Raw genomic sequence first — 20,215 nt, 5'->3', positions numbered from 1 at the left:
TGGTCAGGCTTGAACCTGGAGATCTTGTTTGGATTCATATTAGCAAGGGCAGATTTCCAAGCAAACGTAAGTCCAAGTTCATGCCAAGAGCTGACGGTCCATTTCGTATTATAGAGAAGGTGAATGACAATGCGTATAAGGCAGATCTTCCTGGTGATTACAACGTATCAGCTACTTTTAATGTGAAAGACTTATCTCCGTACTTGGATGATGATGACGATTCTGATTTGAGGACAAATCATTTTCAACCCGGGGCTGATGATGTGCATCATGGGAATTATAATCCATCTCGTAAAGCTGAATCTAATATGCAAGAGGATTCATATGGTCCAATGACAAGAGCGAGAGCGAAACAACTACAACGGGCCTTGACGAATCAAATTGCAATGATTGAAGCTGCGTCGGAGTTAAAAATTAGCAATCAGTTTGAAATTGGTTCAAGGGTGCTTATTTGCCTACAATTGGAACTTGGAGATGGGAAAAGCCCTTAATGGTTCTTTTCATGCTGGGCTACTTGTATTTGGATTGATAATGCAAGTGAAGGAATTGATGCTGTTTACGGTCAGAACAGTAGATGGATTTGAACCCGAATTTGAAGTCATCCAATGCATGTGAAAACAAGATTTATGTAGGTAAAATTCAAGTTCAGAACGTGATCTTTCTATATTGTCCAACCATGATTGCATTGGACTTTTGTGTCAAAAGTTATGGCTGTTTTAAATTTAGTCTGCATATGTTTTAGAAATGTCAAAAAAAACGTCTGTTAGTTAAATTTGTCTACTTGCTTTATTAAAAGTCTAGTTTTTAGGCTTGACTTCTGTCATGTTGAATTCACCTAACTTTGGAGGGATGTTCCAAAGATAAATATGTATCAGAATATGAAGAAAACACTTTTGGCCAAGATTTGAAAACTTAATTCAGAGAATTAAGAGTTGTTCTTCCAAATTCGTTTTGTGAAGAACCCTACCTGACTTATCACTCTTCAATCACAAAGAGTGTGGCGTCGAAATCCTAGATTGATCTTTGTGGCGTCCAGATCGACTTATCAAAGTATCATTCTAGTCTATCTCCATCTTATTTACCTTAAATCACTACAATCCAGCCTAAATACCAAAAGAAAGACAACACAACCAGACCCATCCTTCATCCATTTTCATTATAATCATTGTTGCCGATTTCCAAATCATTCACGGCACATCATCCTTCGTCTTCCATCCTTCTGGCACTGTACCTCTTTTTCCGATGAAGCTTGAAGATCATAGAATAATCTTCTACACTTATCACCTTCTCGTTCTAAAACCCCCAAACCATGACTTAGTTTTTCACATCGTTGATCTACAATCCTCCTCTGACAGATAGGGGGGACAAGAAGATGAATCTGTCTTTTGTTTGGACCAGAACTTATCGAAAAAAACAAACAAATGCGAAAGTGATGAAAATGACTCAAACAACAGCCAAATATCAAAATATGATAATAGTATAATGGCAGGAACGAAATCAACAGAAACAAAACAAGTTTTGAAAGATAACACAAAACAGGCCCGTTACGACAAGACAAGACCCAGTTCAGGAACCTAAAGAAACCGATATCCAAATGACCTCAAATTTAATATGTAGTATTACAATACTATGAAATCACCAAAACTCAATTTATAGGTCGTTCTCTTATTTCTAGGTACCCAAACTCGTTGTATGATTGGTTTGCGCAGAATTGAACCTCCAATTAAAACCTCCAGAAGCCGATATCAAAATATGCCCAAATTTAATATATGGTGCGATCTCATCCCCAATACACATCATATGAAGTTTCAATTGATTCTAAGGTGGTTTCTTATGGTTCACTAATAGTAGTGTTTATGCGGCAGAATTGAACCTCGAATTAAAACCTCAAGAAAACAATATCAGAATAAGCCCAAATTTTACATATGATGCAAACGCACCCCCAATAGACTGAATATAAATTTTAAATTGATTCTGAGGTGGTTTGGTTATGGTTCACCAAGAGTTGTGTTTCTGCGGCAAAAATTGAATGATCCTTCAAATTTCAACAAAATCCCTCTTTAACTCTGCTTTTGTTTATATATATATATATATATATATATGAGTAGAGAAAGTAACAAGATGAATTATAATAATTATTTTTTTGCTTAGATGACGCAGACACGAAGAACAAGATGGACGCAAACACTAAAAAACTTAAGGGCACACTAAAAAAAAACGAAAATAACATAATGATATGACCCTGTTTCGGAGCCTAGCTCTCATACCAACTGATGCGAACCTCGTGATCAAGTTGTAATGCAACCCACAATGAAGATTGAAATGTGATCCTGAAAAGCCGCAACAAGTTTGATAAGAGTGTGACATAGTGGAAACCTGCCCCAAGGCACCAACACTATTGGAATGAGTAGAATGACGCCAAGAAGCCAGTTAATCTTCGATAAGTCAAATTCAGTTCGTTCAAGAACTGAAGAATGCAAGAATTACTCTCACACGTAAAACTGAAAAATTCAGAATAATAATCATCAAAGCTACCGAAATTTTGGCTTACATGAGTTTAAATAGTTCTTGAAAAATTAACCCTAGTGGACCCCTTATGTGGATTTATATGAGGTCCACTCAAAATTGGCCTAAAAACCTAAACTGAAAAGGCCCATAACTCTCAACGCAGGATAGACTTCATCGGTTTGGTATTCATGGTCCCAATAGGTGCTCACTCTGTCTCCGCAATAATGAAGATCACAACCACTTGTTCTTTGAATGCTCCTTTACGAAAGCATTATGGTGGAATGTTTGTGACAGATGCGACATTCCAAGAATGACAAAAAGCTTGGATGAATGGATTCGATTGGCCACTGTCTCTTGGCATGGCAAAAGTTTTGTCAACTTTTCTCGTAAACTGGGTTTCGCAGCTACAGTGTATTGTATCGGAACGCAAGGATCTTTGCAGATGTGTCTAAAGCTTCGAATTTGGTTTTTGATCAAATCAAATGTATCATTCGCGATAAGCTTGTTTTTTTTTTTTTGGTAAGCTGACTTATGTATTAAAAGAAAATGATACAAAGAATATAATGGGCATACCCAAGATTTACAATGAGGACAGAAACGAAAACCAACAAATGGCTACAGGCTAGCCACAACAAAACAAAAACTTGGACCAACTAGATATGCTAGGGGTACAAAAACAACCAGCTAAACATCAAATTAAGAGTCCATGTTATTGACCCTCCAAAGTCTTTGGATCCTTATGTTTTCCTCTGTTTGTTGAACATTCCTTATCAAAACAAGCTTATCGCGAATGATACATTCGATTTGATCAAAAACCAAATTCGAAGCTTTAGACACATCTGCAAAGATCCTTGCATTCCGTTCTTGCCAGATACAATACACTGTAGCTGCGAAACCCAGTTTACGAGAAAAGTTGACGAAACTTTTTCCATGCCAAGAGAGACAGTGGCCAATCGAATCCATTCATCCAAGCTTTTTGTCATTCTTGGAATGTCGCATCTATCACAAACATTCCACCATAATGCTTTCGCAAAGGAGCATTCGAAGAACAAGTGGTTGTGATCTTCATTATTGCAGAGACAGAGTGAGCACCTATTGGGACCATGAATACCAAACCGATGAAGTCTATCCTGCGTTGAGAGTTTCCGTTGGATAGCCACCCAAAGAAGAAATGCATGTCTTGGGACAGCATTCTTGAACCACACGATGTCATGCCAATCAACCATTTGATGATGAATTCTTAGTTGTTCCCAAGCTACTTTGACTGAGAAACTTTGATTTGGCGAATCCAACCAAACAATCTCATCCTTTTGCCCCTTAGGAGTAGAGGTGGAAGGAATAGCTTCTAAAATGGGGTGCCAGCCAATAGCATGAGTGATAGGAATTCTCCATTCTAAGTTATTAATCAGCACGTTCACTCTCGCGTTGTGTTCCATACCTGAATCATAGATGAAACGTTCACCGTAGGTATCAGCGAGCGGGCTGTGAGGATGCCAATTGTCAAACCATAAAGAGGTTGTCATTCCATCTCCGATGACGTGCTTCATCTTCGGCCATGCTAAGGATCTGAGCTTTAGAATCTTTCCCCAAGCCCAAGAGCAGCTTCCTGGCGCCTTGATTGTCCAAAAATTCCTACCTCGCAAGAGATTGGATCTGATCCAAGTAGACCAGATTGAGCCATCTGAGTCATCGCACAAGTTCCAAATATGTTTCAACAAGGCAATCTTGTTCCATTCTGCTATCCTTTTTTATGCCTAGCCCCCCCTCCTTTTTTGGAAGACATACCTGATCCCAAGCCACTTTAGCCCTGGTAGTGCTCATATCTGAACCTGACCAAAGAAAGGATCTCATAATTGCTCAACATTTTTCACTACTTTCCCCAGGTAATAGGAATAGAGATGCCCAATAGACCTGGATGGAGAATAAGACTGAGTTAATCAGTTGTACTCGCCCTGCGAAAGAGAGTGTTCTACAGGTCCAATGTCGAACTTTGGCAGTAATTCGATCCACGAGGCCCTTACAATTAACAGCCTTTAGTCTGGACGAGATAAGAGGCACTCCCAAATATTTCATAGGAAGCTCCCCCTCTCTAAACCCAAGAATACTGATAATCTGTTCCCTCTCAGCTCCTAACGAACCGCTCAAGAAGATGTCACTTTTGTTTGGATTTGGATATAGACCTGATAGAACCTGAAACTCTGTGAGTACATTTTTGATCATACGGATTGAATGTACATCCCCTTTGCTGAATATCATCAAGTCGTCGGCAAAGCAAAGATGAGAAATTCTGTCCTTCTTGCATCTCCAGTGGAACTTGAAATTTTGGTTGGCACTCATATTGCAGAACAGCCCTGACAGGATTTCCATGCATAGGACAAACAAATATGGAGATAATGGATCACCTTGTCTCAGCCCTCTCCCCCCTTGGAAGTAACCCGCAAGTTCACTGTTGACGTTGATTGAGAATTGACATGATGTAACACAAACCATGATCCAATCAATGACTATTCTAGGGAATCCCATTTTTATCAACGTAGCATCAACGAAATCCCACCGAACAGAGTCATAAGCCTTCATCAGGTCTACTTTCATAGCACAACGAGCAGGACCTGTAGTTGTGTGATAGCCTTTCATTAGTTCCTGAGACAAAAGAATATTGTCGCTGATTCTCCGTCCAGAGATAAAAGCTGTTTGATACGGACCTACTAAGGATGGTAAAACAACTTTCATTCTCCCAGCTAGAATCTTCGTGATGCATTTGTATACTGTATTGCAGCAAGATATAGGATGAAAATCTGTCAACCTCGTAGGATTAGCAACTTTAGGGATAAGGGAAATGGATGTAGCATTCATTTCTTTAAGCATTCTACGAGTCTGGAAGAAGGAGCTAACAGCGTTGATTACATCTTCCCCCACTATGTGCCACATTCTTTTGAAGAAACCTGCGTTGAAGCCATCTGGACCAGGAGCTTTGTTGTTTTTCAAACTAAACATAGCATGCTTAATCTCCTCTCTTGTGACATCTTGTGCTAGTACATGCTGTTGAGTTGCCGACAATTTGTAAATAATTGCCGATTGCATCACTTCCTCGTTCAGGACCCTAGGCATTTGTTTCACTCCCAATACACGCTGGAAGTATGCAATTACTTCTGATTTGACTGCCTCGTGTCCTTCAGCGACTTCTCCATCCTCCCTTGTAACCGAGAGAAGCTTATTTCTATTCTGTCTACCATTTACTGATTTGTGAAAGTAGCTAGTATTCTGATCCCCCAAGCTAAGCCATTGTATCCTTGCCTTTTGTCTGAAAAAACACTCTTCCGCCCTGACAGTAGAAGCATAGTTACGAACAGCATCTCTTTCTCGCATACGCAATGTTGGATCCTCAGGCGTTGTATGCAGAGCTTGTTGAGCCCTATCCATGTGATCTTTTGCATCTTTGACTCTATCGGAAATATTGGAGAAGTGAGTCTTATTGAAATGTTTAAGTTCCTGCTTTAGCTTCCTTAGTTTGCAACACAGTTGATACATTGGACAACCTCCTAAATGCTGATCCCATACTTTCTTCACCAAGGGCATGAACTCGTCATGATCCATCCACATATCGAAGAATCGTCGCGATAAGCTTGTTTTGATGAGGAATGTTCGACAAACAGATGAAAACATAAGGATCCAAAGACTTTGGAGGGTCAATAACATGGACTCTTAATTTGATGTTTAGCTGGTTGTTTTTGTACCCCTAGCATATCTAGTTGGTCCAAGTTTTTGTTTTGTTGTGGCTAGCCTGAAGCCATTTGTTGGTTTTCATTTCTGTCCTCATTGTAAATCTTGGGTATGCCCATTATATTCTTTGTATCATTTTCTTTTAATACATAAGTTAGCTTACCAAAAAAAAAAAAAAACATCGTAGCTGATGCACTCTCGCGCAGGTATGTTCTTTTACACACCATGAATACTAGATTGTTAGGTTTTGAATATGTGAAGGAATTGTATGATAATGATTCTGACTTTGCTGAGATTTATAATGCATGTGGACATTCGACTTTCGGTAAGTTTTATTTGATGGATGGTTATTTGTTCAAAGAAAATAGATTGTGTGTTCCTGCTAGTTCTTTGCGTGAATTGGTTGTTCGTGAAGCACATGGGGGTGGTTTAATGGGTCACTTTGGGGTTGCGAAAACCTTAGATGTATTGCATGAGCATTTCTATTGGCCAAAGATGAAAAGAGATGTGCAACGAATTTGTGAACAGTGCATTGCTTGTAGAAAGGCAAAATCTAGAGTACAACCGCATGGACTATATACACCACTACCTGTGCCTACTGAACCTTGGGTAGATATCTCTATGGACTTTGTTTTAGGTTTACCTAGGTCAAAGAAAGGTAGAGACTCTATCTTTGTTGTGGTAGATAGGTTTTCTAAAATGGCGCATTTCATTGCATGCCATAAAACAGATGATGCATCTCATATCGCAGACTTGTTCTTTAGAGAGATTGTATGTTTGCATGGCATTCCTAAGAGTATAGTGTCAGATCGTGATGTTAAGTTCCTTAGTTACTTTTGGAAGACCTTATGGGGAAAGTTGGGAACTAAACTCTTATTTTCGACAACATGCCATCCTCAAACAGATGGACAAACTGAGGTAGTGAATAGAACATTATCCCAACTTTTACGTGCTGTAATTCAAAAGAATTTGAAAAGTTGGGAAGAATGTTTGTCTTTTGTTGAGTTTGCTTATAATAGAACTGTGCATTCAACTACTACTTTTTCTCCTTTTGAAATTGTTTATGGTTTTAATCCACTAACTCCTATGGACTTAATTCCCTTACCTTTTGAAGAAAGGGTAAGTTTAGATGGTGAAAAGAAGGCAAAGATGGTGAGAGAACTCCATGAGGGAGTTCGACTACAAATAGAGAAAAAGAACAGACTTTACGCTTCTAAAGCAAATAAGGGACGTAAACTGGTTGTTTTCCAACCCGGTGATTGGGTATGGGTGCACATGCGTAAGGAACGATTTCCTAACCAAAGGAAATCAAAATTACAGCCTCGTGGTGATGGTCCTTTTCAGGTTTTAGAGAGAATCAATGACAACGCATACAAAATCGACCTTCCAGGTGAGTATAGTGTTAGTGCTACCTTTAATGTTGCTGATCTTACTTTGTTTGACACAGATTTTGATTCGAGGTCGAATCCTTTCGAGGAGAGAGGGGATGATGCGGACCAGCCCAGAAACACCAGCAAGGACCCATTACATGTTCCAAATGGACCCATGACTCGGTCCAAGACAAAGACATTGAAAGACGCATTGAATGCATTGGTTTTGAAGGTTTCCACCAAGTCAGAATTGGAAGGTCCATTGGAGTATCAAGAGGAGATCCTAGTACATCTTATCCATGTGGAAGAGGAGTCCAATACAACCTTATTTGGGCCATGAGATAAGGGCTTTATTTTATTTTGTTAGCTACAGCCCAAGGCTTGTTTGGGCTTAATTCATACTTTGTTTTAAGCTAGGATCCAAGGCTTGTTTGGATTAAGTTATGGGCTTTTCATTTTAGGGTTATGGGCTTTTCATTTTAGGGTTTTGGGCCAGTTTTGAGTGGACCTCATATAAGTCCACATAAAGGGTCCATTAGGGTTAACTTTTCAAGAACTATTTAAACTCATGTAGGCCAAAATTTCGGCAGCTTTGATGATTATTATTCTGAACTTTTCAGTTTTAACGTGTGAGAGTGATTCTTGCATTCTTCAGTTCTTGAACGAACTGAATCTGACTTATCGAAGATTAACTGGCTTCGTGGCGTCATTCTACTCATTCCAATAGTGTTGGTGCCTTGGGGCAGGTTTCCATTGTGTCGCACTCCTATCAGACCTGTTTCGGCTTTCCGGGATCATATCTCAATCTTGATTGTGGGTTGCGTGACCACGTGATCACGAGGTTCGCATCACCTATTGGGACCATGAATACCAAACCGATGAAGTCTATCCTGCGTTGAGAGTTATGGGCCTTTTCAGTTTAGGTTTTCAGGCCAATTTTGAGTGGACCTCATATAAATCCACATAAGGGGTCCACTAGGGTTAATTTTTCAAGAACTATTTAAACTCATGTAAGCCAAAATTTCGGTAGCTTTGATGATTATTATTCTGAATTTTTCAGTTTTACGTGTGAGAGTAATTCTTGAACGAACTGAATCTGACTTATCGAAGATTAACTGGCTTCTTGGCGTCATTCTACTCATTCCAACAGTGTTGGTGCCTTGGGGCAGGTTTCCACTGTGTCACACTCTAAACTTGTTGCGGCTTTTCGGGATCACATTTCAATCTTCATTGTGGGTTGCATTACAACTTGATCACGAGGTTCGCATCAGTTGGTATGAGAGCTAGGCTCCGAAACAGGGTCATATAATTATGTTATTTTCGTTTTTTTTTAGTGTGCCCTTAAGTTTTTTAGTGTTTGCGTCCATCTTGTTCTTCGTGTCTGCGTCATCTAAGCAAAAAAATAATTATTATAATTCATCTTGTTACTTTCTCTAATCACATATATATATACATATATATATATACATATATATATATTATATATAAACAAAAGCATAGTTAAAGAGGGATTTGTTGAAATTTGAAGGATCATTCAATTTTTGCGGCAGAAACACAACTCTTGGTGAACCATAACCAAACCACCTCAGAATCAATTTAAAATTTATATTCAGTCTATGATCTTTAAGCTTCATAGGAAAAAGAGGTACAGTGCCAGAAGGATGGAAGATGAAGGAGATTCGTTGTGGTTATCATCAAAAGTATGTACGCAAGTCGTTAGTACGGCGTGCTTATTTGAAATTATTATCAGTCACTACTTCTATACCGTGTTGTTGGAGAAAGGTGTTGCAATAAGGGGATTCTGAAGGCTTAAACAAGAGGCTACTGAAGTCGCTATTGATCCTATTCAAGATTCGAGGGAGAATCTTCTTGAAGAGGGAGGGAATGATACGGTTCAGCCCTATGATACGACCCAAGTAAGGTTAGATTCAGATTTTGGTGTAAAAAGCACAACAATCCAGGTTCATAATTCTCAATCCGATCGTTGGATCGAGCTAATATTTTATGTGGACTCTTCAAACATGTTTTACTACCTTGGGTTAAAAATTCAGGTCAATCGGAGTTCGGTAAGGAACCGCAATACTGGTCAACAAAGGCTGTACAAATTTTGTTATTTACTTCCATTCGACTTGTGGACTTCCTATTTGTTTAGGATTCTTTTCCTACAAGGATGTGGCAGCTGGTTTTGGGAATTTCCTAGTTCCACAAGGATCTTTAATGAGCTGCAATATAATCTACAAGTGCGGCGGTGATTCATTAATGTTTCAGAATCATTTTCTTATAAGGATTTCTTATTCATCCTAGTCTATCATGACCCAGTCTCCATTGGTGACCCCTAACTGGAGTTTTATAGCTCCAAATTGAGTAAGAACAATTTATGTAGTTAGTCAACATTTAAAACTACAATTTCTGTGAAGGAACCTGATCCTAATTCCTTTATTCTTCTACCCAAAATCTCTCTGAAAGTTAGTGATGTGAACCTCATGATCACATGGTCACGCAACCCACACGCAAAGACATCAATTCCTAGAAAGCCAAGTAAATCAGGTTTGATAGGAGTGTGACACAAAGATAACTTGTACCTAGGCACCAACACTATTAGAAACGTAAACTCCCATCCAACAAATATTGATTCGCGAAGGAGAAGTATAAGGATGACGCCACGTAGCCAGTTGTTCTTCAATAAGTTGTTTTCAGTTCTTTAGAGAACCGTGGAAGGGAGATTGTCCTACCAACACACAAGTGCAGCAAAGAAGTTTATTGATCTGAATATTGCGTAACCTTACATGTTTGGATAAGCCTTTATTTATACTGACTCTAGACTTAAAGAAACCCTAATGGACCCCCCTTAGGTGGACTTATATGAAGCCCACTTACAATTGACCCAAATAAGTAATAATAACCCAAAAACTAAGAGGAAAATAATAAAAATTCAAAAATTACCATCCTAAATATGCTAGAATCAAATTTGTGTTGCTGCCACATTTCCTTTGATGTCCTTGATTAGCTTGGATTTCCTTGTTTAACTTGGACAAATAAGAAAACAAATTTCCTCTTTTGTTGCTGATTTAATTACTTTCCTTCCTATGTTAGAAAAAGCATTAAATAGTCCTCCCCTCTTTAGGAATAAGATATGGCCAACTTCCTTACTTAATTAGGAGAATAAATTGCTAGCTTTTTATTCTTGTAGCATTAGGAAAAAAAACAAGCCTAACAAGGTTGGTATTGGGCCAGACATATCAACCCCTTGTTCCACACGAATTGGGCTCTTCTTGGACCTGAATTAGATGAATTAAAGGTTGTCTTTCATGCTCCTTAAATGTCCCAAGCCCTTCTAGGTCCATCTTGCTCCATAAGTTTTGAACAAGCTCATTCAATGCTTTTTTAAGCTTCTTTGCCCTAGCTATTGTGATTGGCCCAATTGGCACCTCCAATGGATCGTTGGCATGATTACGCTTGGTGTTAGGTTGATCTGCATCAGTCAGGAGACAAAATTGTCCAGATTTGTCAACCTTTCCATTTACACATAACATCCATAAACAACCTATTATAATCGATTCCATAAGGAAAAGCCACAATTTCCCCCCCTTTTTTTATTATATGACCGGCCATCCTTAACTTAATTACCCATACCTTTTCTTTGACAAATCATCATAATTTCATACTTCTAATTATATACCATACATGAATTTACTTAATTTTAACAACTAATATTTTTTCCCCAATTCAAGTCTAAGAACCCTAATCTATAATTCAACATCAAGGCATCAATTCATAATCAAATTTGAAATAACTTATCAGACCATGTGTAGAACACCTTACCTGATAAGAATCAAGGTTTCGATCTTCAACCAGTCAAAAATTTTCGACTCCCACATGTGTAGAACACCTTACCTGATAAGAATCAAGGTTTCGATCTTCAACCAAATTTTTTTCTCTAATGACAGCCAACCCTCCATATTCTCTTCTTGTTCAAATTTTCTTATTAATCGCTTGCCCACAAGTATTTATTCTACCTATAAACCCTAAATCTTGGATGAGTTCTTGAAATTTTAGTGTTTCTCTCTTGATTGGCAAGAATGGATACAAACACCCTCTTTTCTTTCCTTATGGTTGCTGCACATTTTTTATGAGGAGAGGAGTATTTAGACTCTATAATTTCTCTTATTTGCACTAGGCCCCATTTACTTTAAGTGTATTATTTTTGTCCCCCACATCCTTTTCTTCTTATAATTAAGCTATACCTCTTTTCATTTCTTATAATTCCACCCCATAACTTTTAGTGTAGTTTATTTTCTTCAATTTAATCTAACCCTCAACATTTCTGGGTTAATTTATAATGTCTCGAATTATTTCACCTGAAAATTTATATCCAAAAATTTCTGAATTCCTGTTTTTATTTAACCCAATGCTTGAATTTCTTCACTTTTATTTTCCATTTAATTAGTTTGCAATTTACGCAACCTTTATTATCCCGAGGTTTACACTATCAGTTTCTAAGTATGCCTTTGAACCCTCGCTTTTCAAATAATGTGTTGGTTAGTCCTTATCTCCTTTGAATAATGCTTTTGACACCATCAATTTTTTAGTATGTTTTTGAGCCATCACCTCTAAGCTAGTGCGCTTTGCAGCCCCCATCTACTTTGAATAGTGCTTTTAACACTATCAGATTTCGAGTGTATCTTTGAGCCCTTGCCTTTTAGATAGTGCGTTGTTTAACCCCTATCTCCTTTGAATAATGCTTTTGACACTATCAGATTTCGAGTGTTCCTTTAAGCTCTTGCCTTTCAAATAATGCGTTTTAGCCCCTATCTCCTTTGACTTATGTTTTTGACACTATTAGTTTTGAAGTGCGATTTTGAGCCCTCATTTTTTAGATAGTGCGTTGTTTAGCCCCTATCTCATTTGAATAAAGCTTTTGACACTATCACCTTTCATATGCGCTTTGTAAAGCTCTTGTTTTTAACACATTTTGTTAGATCTGTCTTTCTTGAAGATATCTTTGAATATCTCATCACTTTGAAAGGGACTAACCACTTCTTGTTTTTATGAACCTGTATACCTCTTTTGAAGTTTTTATCCTAAATATCTTTCACATCTCTTTATCTTTTTTTCTTTACGAACTTACTATATATACTTTCTTATGAAACTTTTTGTCATAAGCATTATAAAGAGGGGAAAACTATCATAACCCGATTTATTTTACCTCACTTTATTAACAATTTCAAAAAAAAATCCAAAAAATAGCAAAAAAAACAATAAAAAAATCCCAAACAATATGTTTTTGACATATGTTCATGATTTTTTTGGCAGTTTTAACATATTTCCAAAAGAATTCAAAACTCAAAAATTTATTTTCAATGTGTTCAACTATTAACGCATTGATGTTGACGTTGCCTTTTCCAAAAAATAAAAATGCATTCAACTATGCCCATTTCAAAATCATTATTTATTTTTCTCATCTAGTCAACGTTGATGTTGTTTTTTTTTTTTTAAATATCAAAATACAAAATAAGAAAGTAAAAAAAATCAAAATATGGACGAGGGGACTAAAAATGCAAAAGAAAAAAAATAAATGACCAAAGTGATTTTGAGTTGCTTGGTTACCAAGTTTGTTTAAGGACTAAGCTATTGAGCGGAAAAGAACAATCTTTTTTCTTATAACTAAATAATTATATACACACAAAAATAGAAGAGAAATTGGAGTCATTAATAAAAATAAAAATAAAAAAATAAAAGGAATTAGTTAGAGAAGGCACACACAAAAATATCCTGACCCACACATCATAAAAAAAAACTCTCCATCTCTCCCATATAAAAAATAGTGTCCTCCACACTAGTTAAGCCTTTTGTTTTCTTCTCCGTTTCTTACACCAGCAAACCTCCATAACCAAGCCATTCACTTCCCACCATAAAAAAATAGCCATGCACTGCTAGCTAGCTCCACCTCACTGGCAGCCATGGAAAGCAGCAGCTAAAGTAAACTCGGTCTTCTCTCTAGCAAAAAATTGTGACCTTCTTCAGCTCTCTTTCTCTTTCAAAGCAAATGTTTAGAAAAACAACAACTCCCCAACCATGGAAACCACCTTTCCAGCACCAGCAGCAAGCCATGGCCATTTCATCCTCCAATGTCTCTCTCATCTCCTCAAGTAACAGTGGTCGCGTAGCAGCCTTAAGCAAGCATGGTTACAGTCATGAGCATCGGCCGCATCTCCTCTGTTTTTTTTTTGGTAAGCTGACTTATGTATTAAAAGAAAATGATACAAAGAATATAATGGGCATACCCAAGATTTACAATGTGGACAGAAACAAAAACCAACAAATGGCTACAGGCTAGCCGCATAACCAAACAAAAACTTAGACCAACTAGATATGCTAGGGGTACAAAAACAACCAGCTAAACATTAAATTAAGAGTCTATGTTATTGACCCTCCAAAGTCTTTGGATCCTTATGTTTTCATCTGTTTGTTGAACATTCCTCATCAAAACAAGCTTATCGCGAATGATACATTCGATTTGATCAAAAACCAAATTCAAAGCTTTAGACACATCTGCAAAGATTCTTGTGTTCCGTTCTTGCCAGATATAATACATTGTAGCTGCAAAACCCAGTTTACGAGAAAAGTTGACGAAACTTTTGCCATGCCAAGAGACAGTGGCCAATCAAATCCATTCATCCAAGCTTTTTGTCATTCTTGGAATGTCGCATCTGTCACAAACATTCCACCATAATGCCTTCGTAAAGGAGCATTCAAAGAACAAGTGATTGTGATCTTCATTATTGCGGAGACAGAGTGAGCACCTATTGGGACCATGAATACCAAACCGATGAAGTCTATCCTGCGTTGAGAGTTTTCGTTGGATAGCCACCCAAAGAAGAAATGCATGTCTTGGGACAACATTCTTGAACCACACAATGTCATGCCAATCAACCATTTGATGATGAATTCTTAGTTGTTCCCAAGCTACTTTGACCGAGAAACTCTGATTTGGCGAATCCAACCAAACAATGTCATCCTTTTGCCCCTTAGGAGTAGATGTGGAAGGAATAGCTTCTATAATGGGGTGCCAGCCAATAGCATGAGTGATAGGAATTCTCCATTCTAAGTTATTAATCAGCATGTTCACTCTCGCGTTGTGTTCCATACCTGAATCATAGATGAAACGTTCACCGTAAGTATCAGCGAGCGAGCTGTGAGGATGCCAATTGTCAAACCATAGAGAGGTTGTCATTCCATCTCCGATGATGTGCTTCATCTTCGGCCGTGCTAAGGATCTGAGCTTTAGAATCTTTCCCCAAGCCCAAGAGCAGCTTCCTAGCGCCTTGATTGTCCAGAAATTCCTACCTCGCAAGAGATTGGATCTGATCCAAGTAGACCAGATTGAGCCATTTGAGTCATTGCACAAGTTCCAAATATGTTTCAACAAGGCAATCTTGTTCCATTCTGCTATCCTTTTTATGCCTAGCCCCCCCTCCTTTTTTGGAAGACATACCTGATCCTAAGCCACTTTAGCCCTCGTAGTGCTCATATATGAACCTGACCAAAGAAAGGATCTCATAATTTGCTCAACATTTTTCACTACTTCCCCAGGTAATAGGAATAGAGATGCCAATAGACCTGGATGGAGAATAAGACTGAAATAATCAGTTGTACTCGCCCTGTGAAAGAGAGTGTTCTGCAGGTCCAATGTCGAACTTTGGCGGTAATTCGATCCACGAGGCCTTTACAATTAACAGCCTTTAGTCTGGAAGAGATAAGAGGCACTCCCAAATATTTCGTAGGAAGCTCCCCCTCTCTAAACCCAAGAATACTGATAATCTGTTCCCTCTCAGCACCTAACTGACCGCTCAAGAAGATGTCACTTTTGTTTGGATTTGGATATAGACCTGATAGAACTTGAAACTCTGTGAGTACATTTTTGATCATACGAATTGAATGTACATCCCCTTTGCTGAATATCATCAAGTCGTAGGCAAAGCAAAGATGAGAAATTATGTCCTTCTTGCATCTCCAGTGGAACTTGAAGTTTTGGTTGGCACTCATTTTGCAGAACAGCCCTGACAGGATTTCCATGCATAGGACAAACAAATATGGAGATAATGGATCACCTTGTCTCAACCCTTTCCCCCCTTGGAAGTAACCCGCAAGTTCACCGTTGACGTTGATTGAGAATTGACATGATGTAACACAAACCATGATCCAATCAATGACTGTTCTAGGGAATCCCATTTTTATTAACGTAGCATCAACGAAATCCCACCGACCGAGTCATAAGCCTTCATCAGGTCTACTTTCATAGCACAACGAGCAGGACCCGTAGTTGTATGATAGCCTTTCATTAGTTCCTGAGACAAAAGAATATTGTAGCTAGTATTCTGATCCCCCAAGCTAAGCCATTGTATCCTTGCCTTTTGTTTGAAAAAACTCTCTTCCGCCCTGACAGTAGAAGCATAGTTACGAACAGCATCTCTTTCTCGCATACGCATTGTTGGATTCTCAGGCGCTGTATGCAGAGCTTATTGAGCCTTATCCATGTGATCTTTTGCATCTTTGACTCTATCGGAAATATTGGAGAAGTGAGTCTTATTGAAATGTTTAAGTTCCTGCTTTAGCTTCCTTTGTTTGCAACACAGTTGATACATTGGACAACCTCCCAAATGCTGATCCCATACTTTCTTCACCAAGGGCATGAACTCGTCATGATCCATCCACATATCGAAGAATCTGAATGGTTTCTTTATGTTCTGAACATTGCCAGTGATTTTTACCACCATGGGAGAATGATCTGACATACCAGCAGGCAAGAATCTCGCTTCCGACAATGGGAAGCGCATATTCCACTTCTCATTCACAAGCACTCTATCTAGTTTCCGCATAATCATATTCTCAGGACATTGGTTCATCCAAGTTCGCTTCACGTATACATGTTTCCAATCTGTCCATATGACCAGCCCACGTAGAAGACCCTCCTAACCTCTCTGACTGGTTGCAGATAGCATTAAAGTCGCCCATAAGAATCCATGGGGTTGACTCCCATCCATCACTACGACTCACAATATCAGACCATAAAGCCTCACGTACGGATGCATTATTGTCTCCGTAAATGATTGAAGTATTAAAACAAATATTGGTAGCTAATATCATGACAGAAACATGGATAGCCTGGTCTGACATTCCCAGAACATCCACCTTCACCAAATCAGCATTCCAACAAACCCAAATACGACCACGACAAGAGAAATCATAATTATACAAGAATGACCAATTACGCAGAAGAAGTTGCGAAACATTATCTTTATTCCTGTCTCTAACCCGAGTTTCAACCAAACCAAAAAAAACCATCCTCTCTTGATGGATGAGCTGACGCAGTTCTGAATGCTTTATGGGATCATTCAAACCTCTACCATTCCAACATCCAATAATCATAGGGAAATAGAGAGGAGTACCAAACAGCAACACACTGATTACCTTGACTTGCCCCTCCTCGAGGAGCCAGATTTCTTACTCTTCTTTGAAAAGCCTGGAGAACCCGTTTTATTTTTCTCTAGAGAGTCTCTAGCCTTGCTAGCTAACTGATTAATAAAAGTTTCCCCGTCAGAAGAAATCGGACTTTGCGGACTTGTTGGGATCAGTGACGTCGACTCCTTATCATCATCTTCCTTACCTGTACCACCTCCTATAGCTCCAATATCAACACTCACCTCATGACTAACAAGGTTCATGGTTGCATAAGCAATTGTATTACAGATGGTTGAACTTTGATCTAAAGAAGTACATGCATCCCCTTCCTCCGGCACCATGTCTGCTCGTAAGCTCTTCAAAAATAAGAGGAGAGGTAGGATTTTCATCTTCATAACAACCAGCATTGGCACATCTGATGTCGCAGTTTCATTCATATTACAATTAGTAATATGTAAAGCATATGCTAAACAACCATTCTCATTACAATTAAGCTCTTTAGATGCCAAACAATCATTCTCACCAATCGTAACACCCTTATTTCGTTTACCAACTACCTGTCATTGAAGCTGATTCTGCTTATTATCTGCATGTTTAGAGTTCACAGCTCCTATTTTCCTTTTGCCCTCTGCCCCCATTGTACGATAATCAACTTTACTGGTAGCACATATCGTTGTGGTATGTCCAAAGACATTGCAATTATTGCACCTTGAAGGAACCCATTCATAATCCACTGAAATTGTTATGAATAACCCATTTGGATAGTGAAGGTCATATTCCTTCACCAGCGTTTTCGAAGCTTCTATCTCAACGCAAACTCTTGCGTAGCTAAGCCTTTTACGCAACAATGTAGTAAGGTCAGCATGAAGGGGAACCCCAATAGCACTCGCTACACAACTCAACCCCTTAACAGTCCAATACTCGAGAGGAACATTATAGAGCTTAACACATACCGAAACTCTATCCAGATCATCTTTCAAAAATTGCATGTTCGGATGCCAACGTTTAAGCACCAAAGGTCTGTTGGCCATGTGCCATGGGGCTCTCTCCAAAACATTAGTGGCGCGATCGACAGAATCAAAGGTGAAGAGAAAGAATCCATTATCACAAGATAAAACTTCGGATAGACCGTGGGAGCCCCATATTCTTTTGGCAATAGAATTAACAATAGGATAGGGTAATTTCTGACCCACTAAATGACCAACTAGAGTGGATTTCCAAAGTTCACAGCCATCCTCAAACACATCAAGTGGAGGAGCTACTGTCACACGACCATCAGTTATTGCGGGGGGAGCAAAATGCAAGTTACGGACTGGATTCATATCAAGGGACATCCTACCCTTATTGTCATCAAATCAGAGCCCTTCAAAGCATTTAAAAAATTCAATTTGGGGCTAAGGTGTAGCTGTTCTTGTTGCTTAGACCCAACCTTTAACTCATCAACTTTAGAACCCAACACAGGATTCATGTCATGACTATTTAGCATGTCTTGGAGCTCTAATTGTAAAGCATGTCCAGATTTAACTCCATTGTGTTGTTTAATGTCAGAGCTAACCATTGGAACAAATTCAACAACAGAACACAAAGACAATTTGGCAACATACAAATACTAGATAGAACGTTCTAAGGACAAAAACTCAGTCCAAGAAGCACTAATAAGCGACCAGCACTATGATTGGAACAACGATCAGTTCAAAAATCCCAACGGTTCAAAGGTAGATACACATGTTATGTATAACATATTAAAACATCAGCACAGTTTAACGGTTGGATCTCCACAGATCTTAATTATACCGAAACTGACCTGAGAATGACGACCTTCTGTTGAACATGTAGAAAATGTTGTTGGAGGCTTAATTTCTAATCTCCACCGTTCAGAATGTGTATCATAACCAGATGCATCACATATCCAAAAATAAGCTTGATCCAACGGTGGAAGAAGGAGAAATATGCCAGCGGCTCTGACTGTTCCGAGAAGGATTTCTCCAGAAATATTCAAATGGCTAGCTTCCGCAGGAGGAATCCAATATGGACGATCCCTCTGGACAGAATGTAGGCAATATAGATGTTCACAACATACCAAAAAATAGTCTGGATCCAACGGTATAACAAGGCAAAATGGGCCGGCAACTTTGACAGCACTAGGGGGTTTTCCAGAAAATTTCAATTGTCCAGATTTCTTAAATGGCGGAAGCTTTAGAAGATCCCTCCAGTCAGAATGTAGACAATAGTTCAGTGCGCAACATAACCAAACCTTGGCTTGATCCAACGGTGGTCGTCGGAGATATGGCTGTCGGAGCACCGCCCCTTTGAATCTTTCCTCTGTTACAGCCATGAGTAGCCATTGACTTAACTGTGACCAGTAGCAGAAGTTATAAGCCTCAACAACCTTGGTTCCTTGAAGCATCTGCAGTAGCAGACATCTCTAGCCAGGGGAAGCGACAGCGCCAGTGACATCTATGACTTCTTTTCTGGTCACGAAAGCCACAACAACCAAGCAATAATCTCTTGCTCTCGTTTGCACCAACACCGTGAGCACCACCTGTCACAATGATATTTTCTTCACAGCTTCCAACCTCACCACGCTGCAGCAAACGCCTTCCCAAGCTAGGTAAGCCTTCTTCTCCCATCTTCATTTTAATTACCCCTCTCGTACAAAATGTATTAATTCCAATTCATGTATGGTTGTTGTTGCAAACTTGATCACCACACAAGGCCAGCGACCAAGTTATTTGAGTTGGATCAAGCCCGACTTATATGGTCGGTCCAACCCTCTTACATTTCATAATATATATATATATATATAGAGAGAGAGAGAGAGAGAGTAAATTGGTGGGCCGTTTGTTGGCCCAACCAAACTGGTTTTAACTCGAGCTTCCAGCTCAACAAGCCAAGCTTTTAGATTAAGAGTATTTTTTCCAAACACACCTTGGTTCCCTTTTCTCTAGTTTTATTTTTATTTGTTCTTATTTTAGTGTCCAGCCAAACAGACATTAAAATTTCTTTTTAAAAAAAATCATGGATCATTTTTAAATTACTTATGGGTCCCTCGTATATTTTTCCAATCATTTCACTTAATATTAGAGTAGTAAACTTATATTGTAAGATATAACCCAGTATTAAAAATACCTGCTTTTTTTTTAAATTTCAAAAAT

At 38.7% G+C, this 20,215-nt stretch overlaps 1 pseudogene; it reads right to left on the bottom strand.

Annotated features, from left to right (window-relative positions):
- Window positions 1-19,690, bottom strand: part of LOC118032457 (pentatricopeptide repeat-containing protein At4g14850-like) — a 63,951-nt pseudogene extending 44,261 nt beyond the window's left edge.
- Between the last annotated feature and the right edge of the window lie 525 nt (window positions 19,691-20,215).

Source organism: Populus alba, chromosome 5 (genome assembly GCF_005239225.2).
Source record: "Populus alba chromosome 5, ASM523922v2, whole genome shotgun sequence".
Classification (NCBI taxonomy): Eukaryota; Viridiplantae; Streptophyta; class Magnoliopsida; order Malpighiales; family Salicaceae; genus Populus; species Populus alba.
The sequence above is the reverse complement of the archived record's forward strand: the minus strand, read 5'-3'. Positions and strand labels throughout refer to the sequence as shown.